The sequence below is a fragment of the Lygodium microphyllum genome, chromosome 20 (genome assembly GCF_053477565.2).
Source record: "Lygodium microphyllum isolate KBCC chromosome 20, Lygodium_microphyllum_v1.1.10, whole genome shotgun sequence".
Lineage (NCBI taxonomy): Eukaryota > Viridiplantae > Streptophyta > Polypodiopsida > Schizaeales > Lygodiaceae > Lygodium > Lygodium microphyllum.
In genome coordinates this window covers 45,191,495-45,200,744 of record NC_141154.1, presented here as the reverse complement: position 1 = coordinate 45,200,744, position 9,250 = coordinate 45,191,495, and the positions used below count along the sequence as shown (strand labels likewise).

The window sequence follows — 9,250 nt, the reverse complement described above, 5'->3', positions numbered from 1 at the left end:
ATCGACCATGACTCCTCCTTCTTACGGAAATTGTACGTTATACAATTGCAATGGGAGCAAGTGGGATACCAAATAATGACCAATGCTAAACAACGATGCACAATCAAGGCATGTGAATATGACCCAACCTATGTCACTCCAACTTGCTATAGGGTGTTGACTTCTATTCGTAACCAACCCCTAGAAGGACACATTGAGGGACATGTGTATTTAGATTGCATCATCATCGAGGAGGAGTTTCATGTCGCTAGTCGAATGGACTTTGGTGACTTCTTGCTTGACGTTCTCACTTATATTACGCACGTAGGCATCCGCCTTTCGACATGGATAGCTGTGCTAACCTGGAGTATAATCCGAACTTCTATGCCTGGCTCAGGCAAAGGTAAAGCACTCAAATTGTGTGCTGAATGGCCCTCATCCTCTAACCCCTTAATCGTAGGAAGGATTTTTCTCAATTCCACAAGGGGGGCATGGTGAAACAAACCAAAACACATAACAAGAACCATAAAGGAAAATAACACATGCGGGACATGAGGGACCTCAATGGTAGGACAAAGCAACTTGTGACTGAGGAATTGACAATAAAACTTGAAAGCAATGGACTTAGACTGTTGAAGGAAAAATTCTAATCATGTACCAAAAATAGGTATATTTGCTAATCATGAAGTCTTTTCTTTCAGTAAAGCTAGGCGGAAAAGCACTAATGGCATACCATGGCTTACGACATGAGCTGAGGATGTTGCAATAAGACCGAGCCCACCGCCTACCTTTCACAGAAGAGGAAAGAGAAAAGTACTGCCCTATCCCTTGAAAATCATGCGTACAACCAACTCAGGTTTATGAGCATCCAAAACATCGAAGGGATGATGACCATCAAAAAAGCTATTAGGAGGATTTGGATCAATGCAACCTCACCATGTATATCAAAAAGTTGACCACACTAGGTGTGTGGAACTCTTGAGGACATATGACCCTGACAAGGAGAGTGGGATAGTGTCCTTGGCAAGCAGAGAAGGAACCAAGCAGGTGCAGGTCCTGCTCAGCAAGACCTTAGTGGAAAAGGCACTAGGATTGGAATCGAAGGTGGAGAAGAGACACAAAAGAGATGTCTATTCCATGCTGGGGATAAAGAAGGAAAGTGTCTTAACAAATGATGGCATAAGCATCCAGGACATCCCCGACCTGGAGATCAAATTGCAAGCAAAGGTGATCCACACCCTTTTCTCTAGCATACTAAGGTAAAATTTGCTCATGCATAGAATCAACGAACTTGTGCGTTGGAGAGTGTGGCGGCTTATTCTTTGCATGAAGTGGATTGGAACAACTATGTTAGGAAAACCATAGACCAATCAGCCAAGACACTCGACCTTCGAAGTAGACTGGAGGGTGGAGAATCCCCAGCATCAAAGGGAACTGACAAGAAGAAGCCCTCGGCCAAGGCTGCATTCATAGGGTATGGAGGAGAAGACTTGACCGCCCTTATTCAAGAGGCTATAAAAGAGGCACAAGATGGAGAAGAGGGATCAGGTAAAATTCCTGAGAAGTCACCTCCTCGTCATGACAAAGAACCATCAAGTTAGAGGACGAAAACTGAAGAAGAGGAAGAGCAAAAATCTCAATCCACCAAACGGAAGGCGAAGACCCCTAAAGAAGAAGAAGCAGGAGGAAGAGAGGAAGAGAAAAGAGGAAGTGGACCTACTTAAAGCCAAGGCTAAGTCAAAAAGAGCTGCAGAACAAGAAGAGGAATTGAGAAGGAAAGAAGAGGAGGACCTAGCACAAGCTATGCACATGTCTATTGAAGAGCAGTGTAGGTAGGAGGAACTAGTAGCAATGAGCCCGCCTAGGTAGGATAGAGGCCGAGAACCAGCACCCAAGTGGAAAAAGACTTGCCTCCACCCATCACTAAAGGAAATGGAAAGGCCACACTCCACTCAACCCCGCCTACCCTCTTGCCCACTACCCCAACCATCATAGCAATGCCAGACACCCCAGCCACAGTGGATGCCATCAACCTCATGGCATGGGTGAAGTTCTTAGTCAATAAGGCACATACCCCAATGCCCACCTACAGTGCGGGAATCCCAACTATAGGAGTCAAATGATCGACTGTTGCAGAGAACAAATCTCAACACAAACCCAAGCAACCAAAGGTAGATGCTATCACCACGGAGCCACAGGCCGCAGACCAAGACAAGCATGTCAGGGAGCTCTACGCTCAGTTAGAAAGAGCAAAGGAGGAGAAGAGAGTGGTAATGGTGACATTGGAAACGGAAAGGGAAATGGAAAATGCCTCCCTGCTAGAAAATACTAGTCAAGTGGCCTTGCAACACAAAGAAATCCATGCGCTGAAAGTAGAGCTAAGGGCCAAGGAAGATGATGAAGAATAGTGGGAAAAAATATTGGAGGAAGAGAACCATGAACTGGTGGCAATGCAAAGGGAATACAAGCTCCTGGTTCTATACTAGGTGAAGCTCGAAGCATAGGTGAGAAAACTTCAAGAGGGCATGGAAGAGCTCGCTGTGTGAGAAGTAGAGAGAGCACAAGAGCAGGAAGAATGGAAAAAAGAGAAAGAAGAAGTAGAATCTAGAACACAATGACAAAAGGAAGAACGAGCAACACTAGAGGAGAAGATCGGGCGCCTAATAGAAGAAAAACAGGACCTTGTACAAAAATGGAAAAGGTAGGAGCCAGTGACAGTGGCAGTGTCACAAAGGCAAAGTGAGGGCCTAGAAGAAATGAAAAAGAAGGCAAGGGAATGGGAAGCCAAGAGTGAGAAGCAAGTGAAGGATCTACCAAGCCTCTTGGCCCTTGTAGAGGCAAGCTAAATATTAGCAGAAGGCAGGTCAGGCACCGCTCAAGCTAGCCTCGAAATCCAACAATGTGCCTTCCTCGACACAATCTTTGACGTCACACTCTTTAAGGAGGAGGAGGTTGTACTTAAAAGGAAACTAGAAATAGCCCAGAAGGTGATTAAAAAAGGGTTGTGCTCCCAGGTTCAAGATGCAAGCCTCAACCCGATCAGTCATCAAGATTAGCAAGAGAAACACTTAGGAGCAGACTTAACACTAGATGAGATTGATGCCGTGGAACTTCAAGAATGACAATCCCAAGAGGTAAAGATAGGGTCAAGTCGTGAAGGAAAGAAACAAGATGAGGAGTGGATCCCACCACCCCCCTCATCACAACCAGAGTCCCCCTCAAGAACAAGATGCCATAGCAGAAAGGAAGGCAGGAGCAAAAAAGAAGAGGGCTAGAATGTTAGATCAAGCACGCAAAAGAGCTCAAGCACAACCACTTGTAGTTCCACAGCCGCCCATACCACTAGAAAGGGACTGCTTACCCATGAACTGGAATATAGAGCTGTTGGTATGGAAGCAATGGAAAAATTTTCACCAACCCTTCGACTTCACCTTCTAATATCCAGCAGGTTTAAGCAAAGTGCTATCCACTGAAGCAGTAACAAAGGTAATCACCATGGGAAAAAGTTTTGGTGAAAGATGGCTCACTGAAAGAGAGAAAAATTCAATAGCTTGGGGGATAGAGTCCCCCAAATTACTAGGAAAACAAGGTTGAGGAGGTACCCCACACACTAAAGGGCTAAGAATCCCAACCTAAGTGGAGGAGAAGAGTCTGGAATAGCAACATGGATATTTGGATGTCATTTTGTGGCTCCCTATCCTTCAAATGGAATGACTCGACCTATCTACCATATCCTCAAAGGGTGGGAGTAGATTTTGACCCTGACATCCATGGCCGCTATGACTTCCTAAGGATCTACCATGTCAATGCCACAAAACCAGAGGAGGCACTCACCTTCTCAGAACAAGATCTATGGGACTCCATGGTCCATTTCCTAATGGAATTCTCCTCTTGCCCAGACCCCACCTTTGTTATAACATGTAACTATATTAGATTACTTAGGACTCTCCTCAAGCAACCCCCCGCACCGACAGAGTACTATCTTTTGCCACTCTTTTTTGACATTAATGTGGGAATAGATGGACGTGCCATGACTCGGCTAATGCTGTGCACTGCTTTACTCCCATCCTTTTGCATGGCCCTTCTTCAGAACATGAACGATAGCCAATTTACCAAATGTAGCCATCCATTCTTTTCCACCACATCTCTCCATGTTAGAATAGGCCAAAAAGGATATATGCTAAGCATGCACTTCTTTAACAAATTATTAAAGCCCCCAACTTCCCCGTCCCACACCCATGAACCTAGAAAATGAATATGTCATCTTGTACCACTGCTCCAAATTCAAGAAACTATTTATTTAAAAAAACAAAACAAAACAAAAATAATGCAAGTTGCATATCGATCATCGTCACTGCACCTAGGTGTTCTCAAGTTGGGTGCACCTAGTGGCCTCGGTCGGCCGGCTCTGTCCCTAACCTCCTAGCCTCATTTGGATCCCCTACTTCCCGCTTCAGGCCCATCAAGGACATGACACACTTAGGGATGCATTACTTGCCTATGGTTAGACCTATCACCCCAAGCTTCACGCATTTCACCTCTCGTATGCATGAACTAGGTTCTCAAGTGTGGGACACACTGAGGGCTTTCCCAAGGTTGATTGCCCAAGATTAACCCATCTCCTAGTCTCACAAGCACTAGTACCTCGCATGTCACGGTAAGTCAGACACACCCCCAGGTAGTGCACCTTCTTTTCTTTTTAGGTACAAGCAAAGGCCCCACCACCAACTTCAGGGACCCCATCATCCATGCAATGGATTCCCCATATTATGCGGCTTGTCACCATGCAGGCACAACAAAGCAAGGAGCAAATGCAAAAGTCTAGTCAAAAAGTGAATGAAGAAGGTCATTTCAAACAACATTAGAAAATGTAGCCTTGGAGGGGCAACCAATAGATCCGCATAACTTTATCTTCAATTTCAAAGGCATAAATCCCTCCAACACACGTTCCACTAGGGCTAGTACAAGGGCCTTTCAACTTCCATAAATCCCTCCAAAGGTCCATAAATCCCTCCAATACCAGGGCTCATTCGCAACTTAAGGGCCTTCCAATTCCATAAATCCCTCCAACAAACCCTCCAACACAACTTGTATACAAACTCAATAAGCCACTTGGCCTCCCCAACAACACTATCCAAGTTAGCCATGGAACCCGACACTCAGTAGAAGAGGGGTAATATTAACCCTCAGACGAACAAGGTGGAAAATCCAAAAAATTTAAAGCAAAAGACAAGACCAAGGCAAAAGTGGAATGGAAGACGAAGGTGCGCCAAGAAAAATATGGAAACACAAGATGTATAGAAAAGTCCTAAATCAAGGAGAAAGGCGCATGAGAAAAAGCGCAAGTCAATACTTTTGTAAAAGAGTGCAAGGTGTATCATGATTTATTTTAAGAGAATGGGCTCTCACCCATGCAATTTGTAAAGATAGATGGAAAGTAGGAAGGAAGCTAGTAAGATAGGAGGATAATAGAAAAAAGGGCCTAGGCCACGACACGCCATGTAAAAAAGGGGATAAGGGGATGACCACCCAAAAGGGATTTAGGGCGTTGTATATAAAGTTCAAAAAGTGAATGAGGGCTCATTCTTTGGTGTGTGGCAAAGTGGACTCTTCTTCTTCTCTCCTTCTCTTCTCTTGCTTGCTTGTGAGTGCTTGAGGGAGGGAGTGAGGAAGTGAGCTTGTGAGAGTGAGGGATCTTGGAGGTGAAGCTCTCCACCTTCTCCTCTCTTCTTCTTTTCTTGTCTTCCCTTCTCTTCTTTTGTCTCGCGCGTGGCTATGGAGAATGGAGCTTGGAGGAAGAGGCTTGAGGATTCTTGATATTGCATCACAAATCGTGGAGCTATCGGAGTACTCGGGAGAGGAGGCAACTCGATCGGGCATCAAGGTAAGCTCGCTACAGTCATAGAGAGGGATAGCATGTCGGATATGTGAGAGGTAGCCAGCATTAGTGCTCGCTTGAAACGTTGTCGAAGGGTTTTCGAAAGCAAAGTCGCGACCACAGAGGACCTTGTCTAATTTTAGGATAGAAGATCAATCTATCGAGATCAAATTCAATTTGAAAGCTCAATTTCAGATAATATGAGACATACAATCAGCTACATCTGATTGGGAGCATCTCCAATAAACGTCTTGACAAAAACTCATGTCAACAAATTTTTCATGTAGTCTGAATCCCTATGAAGCTTCTCTTGGAACTTTTTTTTAAAAATAAAAACCACTGATTCAACACATCCATTGGAACAATAAACAGCCTATCTCTCCCAAAGGAACAAAGTAATCTGAAGTAAGATCTAAGAGGTTGGAATAGGATTGAGAAGACATCTTTGTATTCAGGTACAGAAGAGTGATTTAATGGCAAATCAGACTAGATCCATCAATGGTTTCTCAGGGGTTTTGGAAGTAATGAGTGGTAAACATGCAGGTAATTGTCAATTTCGCACAATTCCAAAGGTTTGACCCATTTTTTAAAGCCTTGGTGAAGCAAAACATGGTTGTAAGCAGTGGAGGATTACTGTAGAAAGAGTGTTTAATCAATACCAGAAGTAATGCGTCAATCAGCATCATTGTATCAATCGTTGGCAGTTATCATCTGGAAGCAGAATCCGTTATGGTTGTTCAGTAGTTCCCACATCATAATCAGTCCTTGCTTTTTCTTTCCCCCAGGCACTTTCCCAGAGTTCTGCCACTTAGAAGTACAGATAGCTCTTTGATTGCTAAAGTAAGAACAATTAGCATAAAGAGGACTTCTTTCTCAATAGGAGTAGCATTGAATTTCAGAATCTGGAGGCTTTCAAACAATTTCGGGCCATATGCAACACCATGTCAAAGTTTTCTTCTCTAGTGTAGAGTTTCACAGCAAAGCCTTGTCTCAGTGCCCCACTCATGAATCACAATTGAAAACCTGACAATTAATGGTGTCTGCACACCAGGAGCATGTAGGAAATCTGCACATGTGAGGTGTGAAATATCATGAGTCACTTCAAAGAAGCCCTTTGCGCTGGCACCTCTGGCATCGATAGTCAAGGATGAATTGTTGTTCCATACTGGAGCACTGGAGTTTGTGGTGAAGAAGGGCAAGTTGTAAGCACTAGACAGGCAGAACTTGTAGGGGTCCATGGTGACAATGCTGTGACAGATTGGAGGAGGTTTTTTCGAATTGATATTGTCACTACTTCTTTATCGACTTCGTTCAGCTGCAGTTTTTGTATACTTCTTCATAATCCCCGATCCATCCTGAGTCTCCTGATGTTTTCAGGCAATTGTGTCAGATGAACTGATTGCTTCCTTCCCATAATATCCAAAAGCTTCTTGATTTTTTCTAAGTCTCTTCCCCAATGCTTTTTCCCCAATCCTTTGTTCTTTCCCCAATTGCCTTCCTACTTTTTCTTTTCCTAGGCCTGCGCTCAGAAAAGCGGCGCTTTTTCTTTACCAGAAAAGCAGCCCACTCATGGCATGGGCCTGGAACTTGTTCTTGTCATCTAACATTCGAAGGAGTCTCTTTTTCTCACCCAAATCTATTGAATGTTACTATTTTTGCTTTCGCAAAGTTGAGGGAATGAATTTCCCAAGCTTTGATTCTTCCGTCCTTGTCGGTGCAGAGTGTTTGGTCAACTTAAACACCCCCTTCTGCATGTGAAGATAGTCATAAACACTTCTCCCAAACATAAACTCTGTTACAGTGCAAAGATTTGGTGGTCGAGTACATGCACCAATAAACTGCACGACATTCTTATGGCGAACTTTCCTCATAATATATACTTCCTAAGCAAATTCTCTTTGTAAGTCTTCATTAAACCTCTCTGGTCTCAAGACTTTAATGGCTACATCCTGTCCACAATATGTACCTCTAAACAAATCTCCAAATGACCCACTTGCCACTTTATGGTTGAACTTGATCTAGCTGTAATCGATTTCCCAATCATCTTTTCTTAGGAGCCATCCATCTATAGGTGCGAGTCTCAGCTACATCTCCCAAAGCTCCTGTGAGCTGTTGGTCAAAACCTCCTCGTCTAGCTTGACTGACCACTTGGCAAGACATTTTGCAGACTCTATCATAAGGTCTAGTGCATGGAAAGACCTTTTAGGGGCACCAATTGATACCTCTACAAAAGCATGTGTAGCATCCAAACAAAGCACATAATTCGCAGATGTTAAGTGCACACCATCTACCATAATGAAAGCCAATGTTTCAAAGCCAGCCTCTGATGCCTCTAAGTGGCAAGCAGTAATTGACAGCAATGACAAAACAGTCTTCCAGCCTGTGGATGACTTAATATGCATGGCATTTTCTTTAACGAGCTGCATTACTTCCAATGTGATCCTCTCACAAAACACATCAGCAACTCTAGGATCTGAACGAAGCAGCTCTTCAGAAAGCTCTTCTTTGTAAGGGAGTAACCTTTGGCATATGCGTAAAAGCCCAAGAACAACTTTCCAGACTAAAAGACAAGGTAAGATGGAAAATACTGAGTATGCATCCTCAATATAACCAAACTTGGCATACATGCCAACTAGAGCATTACAGATAAGTTCCTCTTGCTCCAAACCCTCTTCACTATACTGCCCATGTAGAACAAAAGTGCAAACACAACGACAAAGTATGTACAAAGTAACAAATGTCACACACACAACTTTTTGGTGGATTCCACACCTCGGATGCGCAACAGTACGACAACGCTTGAACAATAAGCAGTCCATGGGTCTTGGCGGTTGAGCTTGTGCTTGCCTCTACACACACACACACACACACATACATAGAGTGTGTGTGTGTGCCTACATGGGTGCGCACACGTGCACTCATGCATAAATAAGACAATGTACATACTAGTATAGTATTGAAAAACTTGAAGACTCTTATCATTGCTCTACATTAAATTCTTTAAATGTCCAATGAATGAGATTCTGAAAACCAACATAAGAATTCAATTACAAAGTTAAAATGAAAAATAATTCCAATTTATCTGGCCAATTTTTCCAGGTGTGATTTTCCTCCAACCGTGGCTTTGAACGGAGATTATCAAGCAAATAAAGATTTCAATGTACTCCAATCAAATGCATCTCTTTGACATATTGTGTAAAACCCTTCTAGTTACTTATCCTAGGGGTGACATCAAGGGGAAAGGTTTGTGAGAAAAAACCTTATAAGTCCTACATGCATTATACAAGGAACTAAGGACAAAGGATTTTAAGAAAAACCTTATAAACCCTCCACACATTAGGTGCACTGGGTTAATGGCTAAGCAATACTCGAATAGGATGATTATAGGCCTAG

The 9,250-nt window shown here is 43.4% G+C and overlaps 1 pseudogene; it reads right to left on the bottom strand.

Annotated features, from left to right (window-relative positions):
* Positions 1-6,816: 6,816 nt before the first annotated feature.
* Positions 6,817-7,095, bottom strand: LOC148018871 (catalase pseudogene; annotated as a pseudogene).
* Positions 7,096-9,250: the final 2,155 nt, after the last annotated feature.